This window comes from Lagenorhynchus albirostris, chromosome 11, assembly GCF_949774975.1.
Source record: "Lagenorhynchus albirostris chromosome 11, mLagAlb1.1, whole genome shotgun sequence".
Taxonomy (NCBI): domain Eukaryota; kingdom Metazoa; phylum Chordata; class Mammalia; order Artiodactyla; family Delphinidae; genus Lagenorhynchus; species Lagenorhynchus albirostris.
The window spans coordinates 56,334,200-56,356,255 of NC_083105.1; the positions used below are offsets into that span (position 1 = coordinate 56,334,200).

The following is a 22,056-nucleotide window of genomic DNA, read 5'->3' on the forward strand; positions in this document are numbered from 1 at the left end:
ATGAAAACTGAGTGATATGTTGATATGTATTAAATGCCAAAGGATATTACTTTGCAGAAGATAGATTTTGATCAAGATAGATTTTAACTCAGAAGTTAAAAGTATCCATTAGAGAAGCAGTTTTATGATCAATGTATGGTGATTCTACTTTAAATGGTTGTAATCATCAAAAATGATGTAAGCCAGAACTTTAAAAAGGTATGATATATAAAGATTATCATTAGGCTCTAGAGATTGTCAGAACCTTTCCCACATAACTGCAAGGATCATCTAGTCTTCATAACAATAACAATACGTCAGGCACCACAAACAGTTTCCTCCTACAGATGGCCACATGGCTTTCTGATCTAGAAAAGTAGAGACATGCAGGTATTATATAGCAGATTTATACTCATCCACACTGAGTACTGGTGACTCAGAGGCTGATTTATTTTTGAAGACGTCTTAACTTCTTATAAAGACTGTCATACAGAGTGAAGTAAGTCAGAAAGAGAAAAACAAATATCGTATATTAACGCATGTATGTGGAACCTAGAAAAATGGTACAGATGAACCGGTTTGCAGGGCAGAAGTTGAGACACAGATGTAGAGAACAAACGTATGGACACCAAGCGGGGAAAGCCACGGGGAGGTGGGGATGGTGGTGTGCTGAACTGGGCGATTGGGATTGATATGTATACACCGATGTGTATAAAATTGATGACTAATAAGAACCTGCTGTATAAAAAATAAATTAAATAAAATTCAAAAATTAAAAAGTCTACTATAGACAAAGACATCGAGAGCTGTTGGGTTCCCAGCATATTCTTAATCTTAAAAAAAAACATAGTTCTAATAATATTAAACCATAGAAAAATAAAAAAATAGAATTGCATAGCTTTGGCATTAGGCTTCAAATAGTACCTTGAATAGAGTGCACTGAAGTTATCTGGGGTAGAATCTAAAAGAAAAGGGAGAAAGTTACTCAATCTGCTGACTGAGTATCAAACACGTTCCAGAAACTGCACTAGATCAATGCAATTATTTCTCCTCACAACTCTAAGAGCTGCAATCTTACTTTCAAAGTGAAGGTAAAGTAACAGCCAAGGTTACACATGAAGTTGACACAACATTCCAATTCTGTTTGCCGTTCTACAGACCAAGTAAACCCTAGGATTTGCAGGTTCTACTAATCTCACAGATGGCCCAAGCTCCCTGTGGGCAGAATTTGAGTCAATCTCAAACTTCAGTGCCCAGTAGAGTAGAAACATAAAGGCATAAAAAATATTTTTATACTGGTTGAAAGGGAAACATACATGTTTATGTCATTCAAATTAAAGATTCTCACATAAGGAGCTAACAAAATAACTGCATAGTTTCTTTCCTGAAACTTTCTCTAGGTGTAAGTTTCATGTTGATAACATTTTTACATTTAAAATTTTTCAGCTCTGTGTAAACAGGAAGCTGTCAAAAACATAAGCACCAGACAAGGAATTTTTCCAAGCTTAGAACTTGAGACTTGTGGTTATATACAGATCTGTCTTAAATTTTAGGCAAATTAATTAATTTTTAAAAAATTTTTACTGGAGTATAGTTGCTTTACAATAAATTTTTTTTTAAACTTCCACTTTTTTGGCAGAAAAACTGCAGTTGCCTCTCTTTTGGAAACAAATGCTTTATTAAAGTTGTTTTTGTAAACAAACGATTAAGTAAACATAAAATATTTGGATGATATTAAATTCTGGTCATGAGCTGTTACTTAATAATAAAATTTCAATACATTTGTGTTGTCGGGCACAACAAACCATTGAGATTAGCATTTTTAGTTATTCCAATTTGACACAGGAAGGAACTGAAGCACAGAATTGTTAGACAATTTCTCCAGCGTCATTCAAAGGGTCAATGGAGATGCAATTCAAACCCAGAAGGGCTGACTCCAGAATCCTCATTCTTAAGCAGTATGTTGTGCTGCCTCACATGATAGCTAAAATACCTTAACTCTTTCCTTACTAAATATATATTGAATGTATAGAGGGATGTATCTCAAATCACCACTAGTAATGCTACATTTGCTTCTATAAGAATGGCTAAAATTTCAGAGAGGGAAAAACTATTACCACACATTTCTTATCTACAGCAGGCTTAGGAGCAGATATGATTAGTGTATTAAACTGTACTTTGAAGGGCTTCCAACGACTTCAATTATCCCTTCCAACAACGCTCATTTTTTTTAATCATTTATGCATCTTTAGTTTTATGATTTTCACTGTATGGTCCAGTTACTGAGTTACTTTGCCCTGCATAACAAAGTTTCTTCAAAATGTGTATGTGCAACTGCATTCTTTTGTGTGGAGCAAATTGAGTTCCCCTCTTGGAGTGAACAATCACTTGGCAGTATAAATTATTTTAATGGACATTTCTTTACACTGAGCCTTTGCAATCTGTTTCACCCTCTAATTACAAATGCAGGAAGAGCACAATTTACAATCGTGTCTATAAAGGAAAATATAAAGGACTTAAATGCAGGTTTATATCACTGCATCTGTTCAGTGATTTGAAATCCAGGAGGAACAAAAGGGCAGGAAACTTTTCTTTCCCTTCTCATCCCAATTAGCATAGACAAGTAAGAATTCATAGCACAAAATTACCAAGATCGGTTCAACCAGCAAAAATTGGAGAACTACCATATTAATCTTGATCTGTGTTTTACTTACATTCCACTTTTTTCAGATTCCAATAATGGTACAGAAATTAGCATTTTTTAGAAGATAGGCAGAAAGTTCACACGATTTTATCTAACAGAACAGCTCAATGACAAGTGTGACTCAGAAACAAAATCTTTGTCATTTAGATGTAATTAATTTAGTTGAGAGAAAAGGCAAAAGTGTTTCCTTACCTATTCATAATGTCCTGTTTGATAAAGCCCAAACTTATGAGTGGATGGGAATCTTAAATCCAGGCCATTTGGCAACTGAGTAATAATGCTTCCTCAGCCCGGTGCCTAAGGCTAGATTCACACCCAAACAAGAAGAGATATTAAATAAAACAAGACTGCATGTGCATAACTGGGCCACTCCACATTTTGTAGGTTCAATTTATCACAGCAGTATCTTGTATCTATGGTGGCTTAAATGTCTTTTCTTCTTAATTCTGACAGCTGCATTCACTTGATACATCAATTCGTCCCTGAAACACAAAATTTGCTCATACCCCTAACCAGCCCAGCTATTACCAATGTCAAATCAGTTCAAAACATCCTGAGCTACATAAAAACAATTTAAGTTACCCAACCACGCAGACACTAATCACTAAGGCACTAGGATATCAAGTCTTTGGACTAGAGCAATATTATAGAACACTGTAACTTAGTGGCAATCCCACCAAGAAAGCTTAAATAAACACCAGGAGACTCTCTCTAAGTAAAACATAGAGAGGCATAGCAATGTTACGGTTTTGCTCACTCTTACACGAAAATTAAAACCTATAAAACCACCAAAGATTAGGGAAATAAGCAACGGTGAACCATAACTTGTACCCATAAACACAAATTTTAATTGGCCACCCAATTAATGTCCTGCATGAAAATAAAGAGAAAATGTAAAATGCAGGTTTTTTAATCTAAATTTTCATAATTTTTCCCTCTTTTCTCATGCATATAAATGTATTTTCCTTCTAAATCCCTCACATGTAAGAGGGTCACTCTACCTATAAACCAATAATGTAGGCATTACTACCCCATGTTGCCTGGCTATTATCTAGTGCACTAACCCTATGCAGTGGAGACAGAAACAGTGCATCCACTTACCCTGTTAAAGTTTATAACCCAATGATTTACAAGACGTGACACATTTGAAGTCCACTGAATTCATCTCATTAAACAATGCAGACAGGGTTGAAAATATTATCCTCCGGTGCTTTGAACTTGCATCTGCCCCATTACATTTGCATTTATGGGGCTTCAAAAAAGTCATACACAGGTAGCTAATTGATATCCTTAAAAGATTTCAACCCTTAGTTTTGATAATATTAGTGAGATAGGATGAGAAATCAGTTGAGCACATTTCATTTACTTGAAGGAATTTTACACGTGATCATTTTTATTTTCTCATTCCAACTTTTGCTAAATTAGCACACCTGACCCCAGTAAATGCAACCTGTTCTTCCACTCTTAATTCACCATCCCAGTCCCCAGTCTACTCTCTCCATACACCAAGATCCCCCTGCCCAAAACAGTCCACCAAGTGGACTGGAAAAAGAGTCTATTACTAGAGACTATAATGCAGAAATTCCTTTCCTCCTACCCTGGAAATGAACAAAGAAATAAACAATGATGAAGAAGCAGCAATGCTTTCAAAACTCAGTTGATGAGTCACTTCTATAAAATTTGTCCTGCTATCTCTTATTTTATTCATGATATTTTTGTAAGTATATATTAGACAATGCTACTACTCTTCTGTTTAAAATTCTTCAGTAGCTTCTTGCTGCAACTAAAAGAAAACCCAAACTCTTAGGCCAATGTCTCTGATTTCATCTCCCTCTACTCTTATTCCTTTCACTAATCTCCAGTCACACTGGCCGTCTGTCTGTACCTTAAACATGTTGAGTATTTTCTGTCTTGAGCCTCTGTACTTATTGTTGTATCTGTAAACACTCTTCAAGATTTTTGCATGTTATTGCCTTGTTACCATTCAACTGATGATTCAGAGAGCCTTCACTTATAAATCTACCTATTAAGCAGCCCTCTAGTCACTATAATATTATCCTATTTTATCCTTGTCATTAAATACCAACACCTAAAGTGTTCTTTTCTGTTCTTAAATGTTCTTTTTTTTTTTTTTTTTTAACTAGGTTACATGTTTATTCTGTCTTTTCCCAGACTAGAGATAGCTCCTTAGGACAGGGGCTATGTCACCTCATAATGCCTATGATGACAATAGTGTCTGACACACAGTAGGTGTCCAACACAGTAGCCCTTAGCACGTGTGGTTATAGAGTGCTTGAAATGTAGCTAGTATGACTGAGGAACTGAATTTTTTTATTTATTTAATGTAATTAATTTAAATTTCAATTTCATTCGGCTAATAGCTACTGTATTCCATAGTACAGTTCTAGATAATCAGTTCCAGTGTCCCAAAACGAAATAACTTCTACCTTAGATGGTGTTGGTAATGCACAAAAAAATTTTTTCTCCTTGAATATCTTTTTCTTTACCCGTGAATTCATACAAACCACTGCCCTTTTTGTAGGAAATCATCAGCCTGTAAATGTTACAAATTGATTTGATTAATGATGGACATTTTTAAACATAGACTTATGGCACTATGGAAGAAAAAATAGACATTGTGACGTCACTAACTATAAGTCACGAAATTAAAAAAAATTAACACTTTATGAACTCAAGGAAAGTAAAGGCCACATGTGCTAGAAATGAAAGAAAGGGGAAAAAAGGATACTGATAAATGAGCAACCCTTAAGAGTTCAGACTTTGATGTAAGGTCTTAAGAGCAGGGTTTAGGATATTAAATCCAATATTTGGCAGGGGAGCTTCATAAATCCCAGAGTCTGAAAAGAGTTTATAGTCTGTGGAACAGGGATAGAAAATATTTATGCTTGAAGAGAGTTTGCCACTGGTTTGGAATCTTGAGTCTAAGGTAAAAAAAATAAAAGTAAAAACAGTAAAAACAAAAATCCCCACCAGAAATTAAACTCCAAGCTCTCAACACAGATTGGTGAAGATTCCAAGTTTATGCAACTGTGGGTTTTGGGCACCACTAGCTCATAAATTCACATATGAAATCAGATTCAGAATCATTCAAAACCTAAGTTCCTGAAGGAAGACCTTTAATGGAGACTCAGAAAGTATACTCTATTGTCATGGTCCTTGTTATAGAAAACAGAATCTCCTTCAGCTGGGTTAATAAGAAAAGAAATTAGTTCAAAAGTATTAAGATAACTTAAAGAATTTCTGCAAGGGCCAGGGAGCCAAGCTTGGTTGTTACAAAGCCAAGGAAGAAGCCTACACCCTGGAGAAATGTACAACCACACCACGGGAATGTTCCAATGTAAAGCCCACTGCAACCAATGTCCACTGCTCAGTTCCTGTGTTGCTGGAGATCATACAGTAGACCTTGCATAGTAACTGCCACAGCTATGATTTCCCCAGGTGTTACCTCAGATTGCCCACTTTTGCCTTTCTAGTATCATTTGGGTTCTTCTCCAGATGGAGTCTAGCTTCTACAGGGGAATATCAGGTCTAAAAAACCTTTAAAATGTAGATTTTTACCTTTGCAGATGGTAGAGTAAAAAAAAGGAAGTATGAAAGGAGTTATGAGTGGATACTGAATGAGCCAATCTGAAAAAGATGCCTCTTACGTCTGATCTCCCTAAATGTGACCTCTAGATTATGGATATATAGCATATGATTATACACTATGTTTTGATAATTATTGAACAATGTCCTAAAAATTCTCCACTAAACTGTGAATTCCATCAGAGCAGATCATTCTGTGTGTTGATTATTGCTTCTTATCACCCAACATAAAATACACACAGTACATGTTAAGTGAATAAACTCTAAATAAGATTATGAAATTCTAGAATTCAAGAGACTACAACTCCTTATTTTAACACAAACAGAAAAAAAGGGGGGGGGTTATGATAATATAACTTCCATGGTAGATTAAGGCATGAATCTGACTTTTAGGGAAAGCCTACCATATTTATATACCTAGAGTTTATAGTTCATGACTAGCTGGTATTCCAAGGTATTTGGGTATAGAGAGACCCAATAGGCATAAATATTAGAGCATCTGAAAGCAAAGGGAATTAATGATTATATTTTTAAAGTTAATTAGGATTCTATGGAGTAAATAATAGAGACTCAAAGAAAGCAATATAGAGAACCAGCCGTTTAAACCTTATATGCTGACTTCAGCTGATGAAAATCATTGACCGCATTTCGATCAGGAGAGCTTCTTTCTCCTCCTCAACTTTGACTCCCTTTAATTACTAGAATCCAGGTTTTGAGGGTTTTTAGTCTTTCGATAACCTGAGTTTTCCATATTATAGGATTAGACTGTCAAGAAAATTAGCCTTCTTTACATAGACAACATAAGAAGATATTGAATTATTCTATATTATTAGGTAAAAGGTAAACAATTTTTTAAATGTATAAGACAGACGCCCAGTTCCCAGTTTTGCATGTAAGGATCTTGTAAGCTACCACTCCGTTAGAACAGCAAGTAAAAAGCTGAAAATACTGAAAAATCAACAACCCTTCTAGGATCCATAAGAGAGGTGAGAATACAGGGCAAACTGCTGCCCCCAAAATCAGAAAGATACACAAGCGAACACAGAAAATAACTCACTGGGGCAGAGATTCATGAGCTAAAACCACCACAGGAACGAGCGCCAGTGTAGGGAAACCAGAACTGTAACTGATGAATTGATGAAAGCTCAGTGAGGACAACTCTGAGAGCTAAAAACTCTAGGGGGACCCGGTCACGGGGGAGCACTTACAGTTTGGAGAGATTTACGTCCAGGAGCTCAACCAGGTTTCCACAGCATCCTGCAGAAAACGCCCTCACGCTTCTGAAGGGAAGGGGAAAGGAACCATTTTGAAACTTGCCAGAGCACTCCGCTCTTTATAAGAAGGCCTGACCTCAGGGGAAACTAATTAACCACAGCCTAACCTGCTGGGGTTTTATCAGAACCTTATTCACCTGGGAGAAATGAAATACTCAACTCCAACCCACTCTAAGCCACACCCTTCCACCTAAGGGTGGGATAAGAAAAATTAAGAACACCTGTGAAGGATACTGTCCAGAGGCATAGGCTCCCTAAAAGACTATCATAGGACTATAGAACTCTTCCCCTCCCCCACCCCACCTCACAACCACATTACCAAAGGCCTATTTACAGCAGTTCGTTTTTCCTGTTGCATCATGTCTGGCTATTTAAAAACATTACAAGACATACCAAAAAGCAAAACACACAATTTGAAGAGACAGAGCAAGCACCAAAAGCGGACATGGTAAGGATGCTGGAATTATCAGACCAGGAATTTAAAACAATTATGATTATTACGCTAAGGGCTCCAATAGGTAAAATAGGCAAAATGCAGGAACAGATGGGCAACATAAGCTGAGAGATGGAAATCCTAAGAAAGAACCAAAAAGAAATGCTAGAGATAAAAACAAAAACACTGTAACAGAAGTAAAGAATGCGTTTGTTGGGCTTACTAGTAGACTAGATACAGCTGAGGAAAGAATCTTTGAATTTAGAGGCATCTCAGTAGAAACCTCCAAAACTGAAAAGCAAAGAGAACAAAGACTGAAAATCACAGAACTTAGTATCCAAGGACTGTGGGACAATTTAAAAACGTGTGACATACATTTAATGAGCACACCAGAAGAAGAAAGAAAAGAATAGAAAAAATATTTGAAACAATAATGGCTGGTAATCTCCCCCAAGTTAATGTTGGACACCAAACTACAGATCTAGGAAGCTCTGAGAACAACAAACAGAATAAACGGAAAAAAAAAAAGAAAAGAAAAAACCCCTATACCTAGGCATATCATTTTCAAATTACAGAAAATCAAAGATGAAAATTTTTTGAAGGAAGCCGGGGGGGGGGAAATGTCTTACCTATACAGGAACAAAGATAAGAGTTACATACAAATTCTCTTCAGAAACCATGCAAGAAAGAAGAGAATACAGTCAAACATTTAAAGTGCTGAGAGAAAAATACCACCAATCTAAAATTCTCTACTCTGTGAAATTATTCTTCAAAAGTGAAAGAGAATTAAAGACATTCTCAGACAAACAAAAATTAAGAGAATGTGTTGCCAGCAGACCTTCCTTGCAAAAAATTAAAAGTTCTTTAGAGAGAAGGAAAATAATACAGGTCAGAAACTCAATCAAGCTAGTGGGAAGCTGCCGCATAGCACAGGGAGAGCAGCTTGGTGCTTTGTGACTAGAGGGGTGGGATAGGGAGGGTGGGAGGGAGGGAGACGCAAGAGGGAGGAGATATGGGGACATATGTATACATATAACTGAGGCACTTTATTATAAAGCAGAAACTAACACACCACTGTAAAGCAATTATACTCCGATAAAGATGTTTTTAAAAAAAAAAAGAAAAAAGAAACTCAATCTACATTAAAAAAAGCAAGAGCATCGGGGCCTCCCTGGTGGCACAGTGGTTGAGAGTCCACCTGCCGATGCAGGGGACGCGGGTTCGTGCCCCGGTCCGGGAAGATCCCACATGCCGCGGAGCGGCTGGGCCCGTGAGCCATGGCCGCTGAGCCTGCGCATCCGGAGCCTGCGCTCCGCAACGGGAGAGGCCACAACAGAGAGAGACCTGCATACCGCAAAAAAAAAACCGACAAAAAACCAAGAGCATCAAAGAAGGATTAAGTGATGATTAAATCAAAACTTTTATTTTTCTTATTCTTAATTGATCTAACACATAAGAGTTTTTTCAAAATAATAATAGTAACAATGGATTCGATAATGTATGCTTATGTATATATCATATATACATATCTATGCTTATGTATGCTTATATATTAGTGAAATAAATGACAACGATACAAGTGATGGAAGGGAGGAATTAGGAATATTTTGTTATTATAAGGTACTCACACTATCAGTGAAGTGGTATTGTGTTATTTAAAAGTAGACTTGTATTCGTTGTAAATGTATATTGTAAACTCTAGAATAACCACTAAAATATTAAAGAATAAAGTATAACTGATATGCTAAAAAAAGGAGAGAAAATGGAATCATTTAAAATGCTCAATTAAAACCACAAAAGGCAGAAAAAGAGTAGAAGACAAAAACAGGAACAAAGAAGGGCAACAAATAGAACACAGAAACAAATATGGTAGATATTAATCCAAATGTAAAAATAACCACTTTGAAGGTCAATGGTCCATATGTGCCAATTAAAAGACAGAGATTGCCAGAGTGGATGAAAAGACATGACCCAAGTGTATGTTGTCCACAAGAAACTCACTTTAAATATAAAGATACATAAAGATTAAAAGTAAGTGGCTGGAGAAAATATACCATGCTGACACTAATCAAAATAAAGCAGGAATAACTATATTAATTATAGACAAAGCAGGCTTCAAAATAAGGAAAGTTATCAGGGGTAAACAGAGGCATGCCTAAAGAGGTCATCTAGGTTTTCTCCTATAACTCTCCATTCTGTTCCATCCATTTGTCTATTATTTTGCTAATAGCACTGTGTCTTGATTACCATAGCTTTATACTAAGTCTTGAAGTTGGATAGTATCGATCCTCCAAATTTGTACTGCTCCTCCAATGCTGTGTTGGCTATTCTTGGTCTTTTACCTCTCCGTATAATCAATTTGTCAATAGACACAAAATAACTTGCTGGGATTTTGACTGGGATTGTATTCAATCTATAGATCAAGTTGGGAAGAACTGACTTCTTGACAATATTGAGTCTTCCTATCCATGAACATGGAATCTCTCCATTTATTTAGTTCTTCTTAAATTTTGTCTATCAGAGATTTGTAGTTTTCCTCATACAGATCTTGTATATATTTTGTTAGATTTATACCTAAGTATAAACACTTCCACTTTGGAAGATAATTTGGCAGTTTCTTATAAAACTAAACATACTCTCACTATACAATCCATCAATCAGTTGGTAAATACCAACTCCTTGGTATTTACCCAAAGGAGTTGAAAATTTTATCCGCACAAAAGCTGCACACAAATGTTTACAGTATCTTGATTCATAATTGCCAAAACTTGGAAGCAACCAATATATCTGTCAGTAGGTGAATGAATAAATAAACTTGCATGTCCAGACAACAGAATATTATACAGTGCTAAAAAGAAAGGAGCTATGGAGTCATGAAAAGACATAAAGGAAACTTAAATATTACTAAGGGCAAGAAGCCAATCTGAAAAGGCTACATACTGTATGTTTCCAATTATATTACATTTTGGAAAAGGCAAAATATGGAGACAGTAAAAAGATCCGTGGCTGCCACAAGGGAGGGGGAGTGGGATGAATAGGTGGAGCACAGAGAAATTTCAGGGCAGTAAAAACACTCTGTATAATATTATAATTATGGATACATGGCATTATACATTTGTCCTAACCTGCAGAATGTACAACACCAAGAATGAACCCTAATGTAAACTGTGGACTTTAGTTTATTGTAATTGGTAAATGCAGATTCATCAATTGTAACAAATGTACCACTCTGGTGAGTGATGTTGATAATGGGGGAGGCTATGCAGGTATAGGGGTAGGTTATATAAGAAATCTTTGTACCTTCCTCTTAATTTTGCAGTGAACCTTAAAACTGCTCTAAATTTTAAAAATTTCCTTTAAAAAATAAGGTATAAGAAAACAAGAGGAATCTTTATTTCTAAATATTTAGATGGGAATTCTAAAATAATTTCCATTCAGTGTTTATTGATAATAAAAGCATTTAAGCACATTTATGTAATTATTATTAGTGAAATGAGACATTCTTTGAAATTTTTCCTTACACAATTACTTTGAATCTGCCTTTCATAAGACAGTATATTTTTACGTTCATATGCTCTTCCAATCCCACATCCAGGAGGTGGCACTCTTTCTTTTGCACTAAGAACCAAATAGAATAAAAGTAAGGATGGATGAATGAATGAAGGCGAACTCCATCACCCTAAAGTGCACTGTACATTTTCAGCTAGGTGGTAAAATGAATCTGAGTCTGCAAACCCAGCAGATATTTTAAACCTAAAGCTGAAGCAATGCTTGTTGTTGATAGGTCACCAGGTCACCAGGACACCCGGGAAAATGGAATAACGGGGTTGTCTGATCAGACAGGAAATTATTGCAGGGCTCTGTGGTGTTTCGATGCCTCAGGCCATAGGACAAATTTGTAGCTGCTCTGGGAGTAAGTTCGACAGTCAACATGGTGCCAGAATACAAATGTTTTCATCAAACCTCTATTGAAGCTGTAAGAAAACATGGTGACTTAAGCTTTTCATCTCTTTTTATTTTTCATTTTTAATGTCATGGAGATTTCATAATAAGAAGCAAAATGATAAAAAATGTACGTAAAGAGATAAAATATAGCAAAGAGTAAGTGCCACATATTGCCTCTTGAAGTGTTTAAAGCACATTTATAAATATCATCTCATACTGAGAGATGATATTTAATTTTTCAAAGCATTAGCAAGTAACTTTAACAATATTTGAAACACGTGCATTTTGTTCTATTCTTTCGATCTGAAAGAAGTCAACATTCCACTCATCATCTTCTCCTTTCTCAGTGTTTTCTTTGTTTATCCCCACTTCAAACTTGGTTGGGTTACAGTTTATCCTTTGGAAAAAGAGATGTATATTTATTTCCACCTTTGTAACGGTTATTTTTTCTTTTTTCCTTAACACCCCAGATTTCATATTTGTTTCATTGTGTCTATCTCATTCCTAAAACATTCTTTCTAGAATAAGATAAGGTAAAAATCAATAAATCAACCATTGTGGATAGATGGCCTACCAGACTTTAATTCCCAACACATTGATCACACAAATCCTTCTCTTCGTGTACTTAGTTTTTTATTATCGCTCACTAGACCATGACTGTGAATGCCCCCAGGCAAGAGACATGTTTTATTCATCTTTATTCTTTCTGCAAGGCCCAGCACAAGACTAACACATGATAGGAATTCATGCACGTTTATTTAATGGTTGAGCGAAATAATGAATAAATTAAAATAAATTTCACTTTCCTTTAAGTTTATGCCACATAGACCTTCTAACATTTATTCCCATAACATACAGGAATTTATTTGTGAATGTCAGTACCAACATTCCTAGTACTTCTGGTTTTATTTACTCTCAAATTTTCTGGGTAACAATAAAACCCTGTTGTCTTAACTTTTTTTTAATAGTTCATCCCTACAACTATTTTAAAAAATCCGACAAGTAAATGTATGCTTCCTATTTAATTTATCACACCTCATGTTCTCTTTGTTCATATACTGGCCCCAAGTGGTTGCCAGGAAAAGAAGGGAGAGCCGACAGAGTAAACAGGGAGCTAGTCTATTGTATATACCAATAGCCATACTCTGTAGGGCATTTCATGATTCCAGCTCAAATCCCCAAATTATGCAGTAAGTTAGAAGTTCAGAGAAAAAGTCTATAAGTACAAAACTGAATTTTTAAAGCTGCTTTCTAAATGTTCACAGAAAATTGATGTTATTATTATGAGTTCAAGAACCAACTACCCTTCTGATTATGTTATTGCATTTCTCACTAAGTTTTCACTGATAAATAGAATTAATCCATCTGCTTTAACCTTAAAAACTGCCTTTCTGTAAGTTTAGTATTAAAAGTTATTACCATTAGAAAACTTACATTTTTGCCACCTATATTCAGTCTTCACATGGTAATTGAGTAGTTCAGTCAGTGTAAAAATACCAATTGTAAAAGTATGGCTTCATTTTCTAATATTCACAATTTTTTCAAAAATATTCTGGTATTATTGTAAAGTGTAGCCCATTGGAAATCTAACTTACAGTGTGGTTTGCATTTTAGAATTTTAATTATAATTGGTAGAAATAGACTTCAATCTTTTTTTAAGTCAGTGTGCCCCAAATTGAGGCAAAGACAGCAGAAACAATCCCAACTATTATGACATAGCCACATAGATTAGATTTTAAAACTCAACTTTGAATTATTTCAAGCACAAAGGTGTGTTTACAGAAAACTGTAACACAAAATGTCACTTTCAGGTAGTTAAGGCAAGTCTCAGTACTATCATAGACACTCTTTCTGGGACTTTCCTTCATAATCAACCCTAAGAGCTGGTTTACATGCAACACCCAACACCCTCTCTGGTCACTTTTCCAGGCATGATGACATCCTTCAACAATCTCCTTATCAATATCATAACAATAGCTATATTTTTTCAGCAACTGTATTCATTATTTAGAGCACAATTAAAGGTGTAATTGGGAGACTTTATTAGTATATTTTATTTTAAATAAATATTTGGGGATCCTGCTGAACAATAATTTAAATAATAGAAAAGATCTGAAACTATGCCAGTCAAACTTATACATTTTTCCTATTGTTCATTCTAACCCATTGCTTTTGCTTGTAGAGAATTCCCATTCCAAGCATAAGGATGTAGATGATGTTAAGAAATATTAATTCAATAGCTTTTGCCTGGTTTTATAGAAAATATTGGTTCTAAATGTGTAGTTTTTACCCACTGCTGCCTAAATGATCTGATAAGAAAATGTTTTGACGTTTAGGAAAATAATTTAATAGAGTGTTGGTTAAGAGGTGAGGCTTAAATAAAAAAAGTTTATCTTTGTTCTTCCTATAACCCGACTAATATAAAAGTAAATATATTTTTAAAGGAGTACAAATCCAGAAGGACAAGGAAAATGAGATAATATATAACAGTAGAAGGTAAATGTCAGCAATCTTTTGTCAATGAGAAAGTAGATGATTTAGTGGAATGGAAGAAACTTAGAAAACTTAGACCATGACAGGCAGACCTTTTTTTATTGGGTTTCCCCTTATTGCACTTTGCAGATATTGTGGGGTTTCTTAAAAATTGAATGTCTGTGGCAACCCCATCTTGAGAAAGTCTATTGACACATTTTTTCCAACAGCACTTGCTCACTTCATGTCTCTGTTTCACATTTTGGTAATTATTGCAATATTTCAAACTTTTTCATTATTAATATATTTGTTGTGATCTGTGATCAGTGATCTTTGATGTTACTATCATAATTGTTTTGGGGCTCCATGAACCACACCCATATATAAGACAGCAAACCTAATAGACAAATGTGTGTGTTCTAGCTGCTCCACAAACTAGCCATTTCCCCATCTCTCTCCCTCTTCTTGAGCTTCCATATTCCCTGAGACACAATATTGAAATTAGACCACTTAATAACCCTACAATGGCCTCTAAGTGTTCAAGTGAAGGGAGGAGTCACATGCCTCTTACTTTATATCAAAAGCTAGAAATGATTAAGCTTAGCGAGGAAGACATGTCAAAAGCCAAGACAGGCTGAAAGCCAGGCCTCTTGTACCAACACTTAGCCAAGTTCTCAGTGCAAAGAAAAAGTTCTTGGAGGAAATTAAAAGTGCTCCTTCAGTGAATGCCCGAATGATAAGAAAGCAAAACAATCTTACTGCCAATATGGAGAGCTGTGGTTGTCTGGATAGAAGATCAAACCAGCCACAAAATTCCCTTAAGCCGAAGCCAAATCCAGAGCAAGGCCCCAACCTTCTTCAATTCTACAAAGGCTGAGAGAGGTGGGGACGTTACAGAAGAAAAGTTTGAAACTAGCAGACGTTGGTTCATGAGATTTGGGAAAAGAAGCCGTCTTCATAACATAGAAGTGCAAGGTGAAGTAGCACGTGCTGGTGTAGAAGCTACAGCAAGTTATCCAGATGATCTCGCTAAGATAATAACTGATGGTGGCTACACCAAACAACAGTTTATCAGTGTAGATGAGGCAGCCTTGTATTATAAGGTGTCATCTAGGACTTTCATGGCTAGAGAGAAGTCAGTGCCTGGCTTCAAAGCCTCAAAGGACAGGCTGACTCTCTTGTAAAAGGCTAAGGCAGCTGATACCTTGAAGTTGAAGCCAGTGCTCATTTACCATTCCAAAAATTCTAGGACTCTTAAGAATTATGCTAAATCTACTTGGTCTGTGCACCATCAATGGAACAACAAAACCTGGATGACAGCGCATCTGTTTACAACACGGTTTCCTGAATATTTTAAGCCCACTGTTGAGACCTACTGCTCAGGAAAAAAAGATTCCTTTCAAAATATTTTTGCTCATTGAAAATGCACCTGGTCATCCAAGAGCTCTGGTGGAGATTAATGTGTTTTCACACCTGGAAACGCAGCATCCATTCTGCAGCCCATGCATCAAGGAGTAATTTCAACTTTCAAGTCTTGTTCTTTAAGAAATCAATTTTGTAAGGCTCTAGCTGCCTTATAATGATTCCTCTGATGCATGTGAGAAAAGTAAATTGAAAACCTTCCGGAAAGGATTCACCATTCTAGACGCCATTAAGAACATTCATGATTCATGGGAAGAGGTTAACATATCAACATTAACAGGAGTTTGGAAGAAGTTAATTCCAGCCATGGATGACTTTGAAGGGTTCAAGACTTCAGTAGAGGAAGTAACTGCAGTTGTGGTGGAAACAGCAAGAGAACTAGAACTAGAAGTGGAGTCTTAGGATGTGACTGAATTGCTGCAATCTCACGATAAAATTTGAATGGATGAGGAGTTGCTTTTCCTGGATGAGCCAAAAACAAAAAAACAAAAAAAAAACACAGGGGGTTTCTTGGGATGGAATCTATTCCTGGTGAAGATGCTGTGAAGATTGTTAAAATGACAACCAAGGGTTTAGAATATTACATAAACTTAGCTGACAGAGAAGCAGCAGGGCTTAAGAGGATTGACTCCAATTTTGAAAGAAGTTCTACTATAGGGAAAATGCTATCAAACAGCACTACATGCTACAGAAAGATTGTTTGTGAAAAGAAGAGTCAACCAATGCAGCACACTTTATTGCTGTGTTATATTTAGAAACTGCCACGGCCGCCCCAGCCTTCAGCAGCCAGCACCCTGATCGGTCAGCAGCCATGAACATCGAGGCAAGACCCTCCACCAGCGAAAAGATTATGACTCACTGAAGGCTCACATGATGGTCAGCATTTTTCAGCAATAAAGTATTTTTACATTAATACTTGTGCATTGGTTTTTTAGACATAATGCTATTGCACAATTAATAGACTACAGTATAGTATAAACAACTTTTATATGTACTGGGGAACCAAAAAATTCATGTCACTCAATTTATTGCAGTGGTCTGGAACTGAACTTGCAATACTTCCAAGGTATGCCTGTATAAGGAAACCATTAAGTCCTGAAGAGGTCTGGATCGGCTCTTAGGAGCACAGTTTCCTTAGAAGACAAGGTTGCAGTCTTAATGTACTTTATAAAAAAGTAGACGACAGGCAGTGTGATATGGTATGTGTGCTACTTAGCTTAGGCTGTAACCCAGGTACTAACCAAGAATGTCCAAGCTAGGGTTGGTCAGTTAAAACACAAATCAATAATGTACAACTGAGTTGTGATCAGACGGCATTTTAAGGAAGGCCCTACTCCAGCTGTAGCTAACGTATTTGTTTCTGTTATCCATATCTTAATTAGCATCCAAAGCTGGCTGGTTAATATTACTAAATGTTGGTAAAATATGTTGCCTCATTTGATGAATACTGGATATGAATTCTCATTAGTAAAATTTAAATTATTCAAAATAGGGTCACTGTATAAAATATTTTAGAGACTCTCCCATGCTTATGTAACCATGTATGAGAAGCCAGCTAGGTCTATTCCCTTTACCTCGAAAGATGAACTGGGCTGAATTCCTAAGTGGAATTGTGGTCCTGTATCAAGCTGTGAACTCTGGGGTGTTCTTTTGCAGAATTCCACCTATATGGCTTATAGAATCCTGCCCTGAAATTTTAGCATTTGACAAATCTACCACTTCAGAAAGTGGTAATAAAAACATCTAAAGGAACCAAGAGCTTGGGATTTCCTTGATTCAACAGGAAAGATCATATGAACTGTTTCTTTTGTGTGTATAGATAGGGGCAACCCTTGGTTTGAGAATTACCTTTTTTATAACCTGGTAGCAAGGTTAGAGTGGCACCTGGTAGTGAGTGGAGCAGCTAGTGTCATTCACCTCAAAATTTTTTAGTGGGCATCTATTATCTACCAAAAAGGACTTAAGAATTGTGCATAACCTAACTGCATTAGGTCAGTTTACAATGGTAGTTATTAAGGATGGAGACAGAAACAAAAGGATCAGCAGAATTGTGCCTAGGAGTAGACAGAGCCCAGATTCCCTCCTTCACAACTGAAATAGCCTCCTTCCCTATTTACAAAAGAGAAAGTTTTACTCTGGAGAAACTGAACCAAAGAGTCTCCAGATTTGGGGCAAGGAGGAGTGTAGTGTAAGGCCTGTCCTTAGAAACTGAGTAAGTGAATGTCTTCATGCAGAAAGGAGAGATCCACCATGTCTTCCTAGGATTTTACAGTGCTTAGATACCCAGTGCTGGGCCCTGGAGGCCACAGACTGGCTTATAACCCAAGGGTTTCTTTGCATATACCTCCTGTCCCAAGAGAAAAGACCTCCAGACTTTGATATTTGGGGTCTCCTGGTCAGGTTCTTATCCCAGTAACACTAATGTAAAGCCCAACAGGAGTCTATAAGCCAACAGAGCTTACTCACCATTTCTTACAGCCTCATTCTCAGAAATTACTGGACAAACATCTCCAGACAAGTTATAAAAATAAAAGTTTCCAACATGAGTGAGCAGACCAACACAAACATAAAAATGAGACTCAGAAGAAATAGAGAAACTCAGAAAAAATGCAGGGGGGTACATAGAAGATATTTTCAAAAATATAACGTTTGGATAAGAGAAAATTTTACAACTGTAAAATAAGAACAGGATTCTTTTTTAAAAAGTAATGATCAGAGTGTAACAAGTAACTATTAGTATTAAAATGGTGATGCATTTTAAACATCAAAAAATATTGAGAAATCATCTAGAAAGTAGAATAAGGGACAAGAAATATTAAAAATATACATATTTTAAGGACCCAGGTTCAACATGTAGCTAATAGAAGTTCTTGGAAATAGATCAAGAAACAGAGAAAATGTAAGGAAAATATTAAAAAGAAATAATAAAATAAAATTTCTCAGAACTGAATGGCTGGGTTGAGACACTGTCCTGCAAAATAATGGTGAAAAAGTACACCTTTTTTCAAGGGACATCATCATGAAATTTCAAAAGTATATAGATGAAAAGATCTTAAATGCTTCCAGAGAGTTAAAAGAAATAGGGGTCCAGGGTGTAATGCATGTGGTGTCAGGAATCAGAAAGGTATGGGACTTCATAGATAAACATCGGAGATTAGGAGACAGTGGTATAATGATTTTTAAAATCTGAAGGAAAACTATTTCTAACTTCAGAGTGTTACGCCCTGACACAATTCAATCACAGATGAGGGTAGAAAAATATTTCTAACATGCAAGTAATCAAAAATGTAGTTTTCAAAACCTGCTTCTCAGGAAGCTAAAGGATAACGTGCTCCAACAAAACCAAGGGATCAAACCAGGAAAGAAGAAAGCATGGGGTCCAAAAGAGGGGGTGGAACATTCAACACAGGAGAAACATCAAGGGAATGTACTAAAAGCAAAGGGCATGCTACTGAAGACGAGAGCCTGATGCCCAGTGTTGTAGCAGGCTGCAGAGCTATCAGTTAAGACGGACCTAAGATGAAAGTAACCTTCACTGTGCCCACTGCATAGTGATGATATGATCGGCCAGGATGCAAATGACCAACCGAGGCTTCCAGAAAGGCACAATTCCTGTGACGCAGACAGCTCAGGTGGGATCAGGATGGATCCTCACAGAGGCATCACAGTGGTCGCTTCGTTTAAGCACTAGGTATAATGGTCTCAGTCATTTGGATGTTTGAGGGGCATATATTTTAAAACTTTGAATATCAAGTTATGCAATCTATACTAGAAATCTTGTGACTAGGTAAGGGTAGAGAAATAGAAGAAAGGTAATTCCCTGGTGGTCCAGTGGTTAGGGCTCTGCGCTTCCACTGCAGGGGGCACAGGTTCAATCCCTAGTCTGGAAACTAAGATCCCACATGCCATGCAGCCAAAAAATAAATAAATGAATATATGAATAAATAAATAAGTATGTTGTCTCATTTAACATCACACATAACCTTCTGAAATAGGTACCATAAAAAAAAGAAATAGAAAAAACAGACTTAACATTATTCTGAAAATATTAAATCCAAATTAGGTTAATTCCAGTACATTCCAGGTACATAATTGCCTTTTTTTGTTGAACTTCAGCTTAAAAAGGCCATAAGCCACATGTAAGTCCTACTGAGTCTGAAGAAAAAAATATAGATAACAGTAACTTCCTTTCAGTTTCTAATATACTAAAGGTTGGTTATTGTGTTTAAAATACAATAAAGAAAAATATTCTTCTGTGTTTTTTTTTACAAGTTTAAACAACTTTACTATATATTACGTCATTGGCTCCATTTTCTGGGGTTTTAGATGTGAAAAAATATCTGAGTAAAATAGAATAATTTCTAAAATGTATTACAGTTGAAATAATTGAATAAGTGTGATAATGTAATTTTCAGGAAATGATTCACTGTCAATTTATCTAAACTTGAGTCTTCCTGATATTTCTATCCTCTTTTAAATAATTTTTGCTTATGAGTAACTGTTTCAAACTAATGTATAAGGAAGATCTATTTTATACCACTTAATTTAATTTTAATTTCAACTTTATTTCCATTTTTTTACTTTTTTAAAAAATAATTCGTTGTTAGCAGTTTGGGGGGAAATATCAGGTGTGAGAGATTCATATAAGCTATTGGCCAAAATGAAGCTTTTGGATTACCTTTGAATACAGCCATCCTTCCTTTCTCTGCATTCTTTTCCTTTTTCTTTTCACCCTCATAACTCTCAAATTGGGAATTTACTATAATAGGTATTGATGTTTATACAGCATCTTCCATCCTTATAAGAGTATGAGGATATATATTCTCTTTATAGAGATGGATTGAATTCATCTTTTTTAATTATAAAGCAAAGCCTGTTCCAAAACCATAGGCTCTTTGCAGACTTCTTACAATAACCCTTATTATTCATGGAATCACAAGTCTCAAAACCCAGGAGAACTCACATTGACCTTGTTATTACCTCTAGAAGGAAACAGTGGTCTTTTGCAATGAGATATACCCCCCCAAAAGAAGGCATCATAAAACAAAGACATATACACAGTTTGCCTAACAGATTAGAAAAAACTAAAATGGGCTTCGATACCCTGGTTTAGCCTGAGTGTGCAAAAGAAAGGAAGATTCTAATTTACTGTGGGTAGGAGGATAAGTTGGTCTCAAGAGAGTTTGGCAACATGTATAAGACCCAATATATATGCATAAACTTTATATTATACTGCTGTTTATAAAAGCAAAAAAATGGAAACAAAATGTTTATTTAGACAGTTATAAGTAAACTGTAGTACATTCAAACAGTGGAATAATATGTTAAAATTAAAAAGTAGATCTATATTCACTCTTGTGAAAGGACATCCATAATACACTAATAAATAAAGAAGTCAAGGGATATAGTATTTTATTCTGAAAGTATATACACCAAAATCTTAGCATTGGTACACTGGGTATAGATATTTCATATAATTTTAGTTGTATCTAATTTTTAAAAAATTATGTCTAAAATTATCATTTTTCATTTAAATAATTTAACAAAGAAAAATTATATGCTATAAAAATGAAAAAAACTTGAAATTTCTCGAAGTCCTGATAATTGTGATACTTTTCGTGAAGCCATGATAACTTTATGCAAAATAACAGGCTTTCTAAAAATTGCTCAAGATTTTACAACGGTTTTTGTAAATAATGCTGATGTATTTGTCAGTGAGTGAAGGCAAAAATCACACTGATTTGATCCCATCCTTTGTTATTGAAAAGCTTACAAGTGTGGTGATTAAACACAGAGCACAGAGAGAATTCCCTGTATTATTTTGTTCATCCCACTTCTTAGAGATAACAAGCCTCTAGTTCCCATCATTTAGAATGTACTGAATTTATTGCTTTATTTTACTAACTGACTTCTTTATATTTATGGGTATGGACATGAACAGGTTTATAATAAGTTTAAATCGAGCTCTTTAAAATCTGTATCCTATTTAAATATCTGCAGTATCATGGTATTTAAATGACTTTGATTGTATAAATACAATCAAAGTATTTCACTGTATAAATACCAAAAATAAAAATGGATTATAGCTACCCTTGGATATTTGAAGAACTGCCAGAAATTAAAGGAAGCCAGCTTTCTTTGTACTGTTTTGAGACTAGTGACTTTTGGTCTTTTGTTTGTTATAGGTTAAGTTGAGAACATAATGAAACCTATGGACCCTC

At 35.7% G+C, this 22,056-nt stretch overlaps 1 long non-coding RNA gene across 1 annotated transcript in view; it reads right to left on the reverse strand.

Moving 5' to 3' along the window:
* Positions 1-22,056, reverse strand: part of LOC132529351 (uncharacterized) — a 231,407-nt gene that overhangs the window by 207,348 nt on the left and 2,003 nt on the right. Inside the window, exon 2 of the long non-coding RNA XR_009543426.1 lies at positions 7,515-7,569. This is a non-coding gene — a long non-coding RNA (uncharacterized LOC132529351). The remainder of the gene's footprint in view (positions 1-7,514; positions 7,570-22,056) is intronic.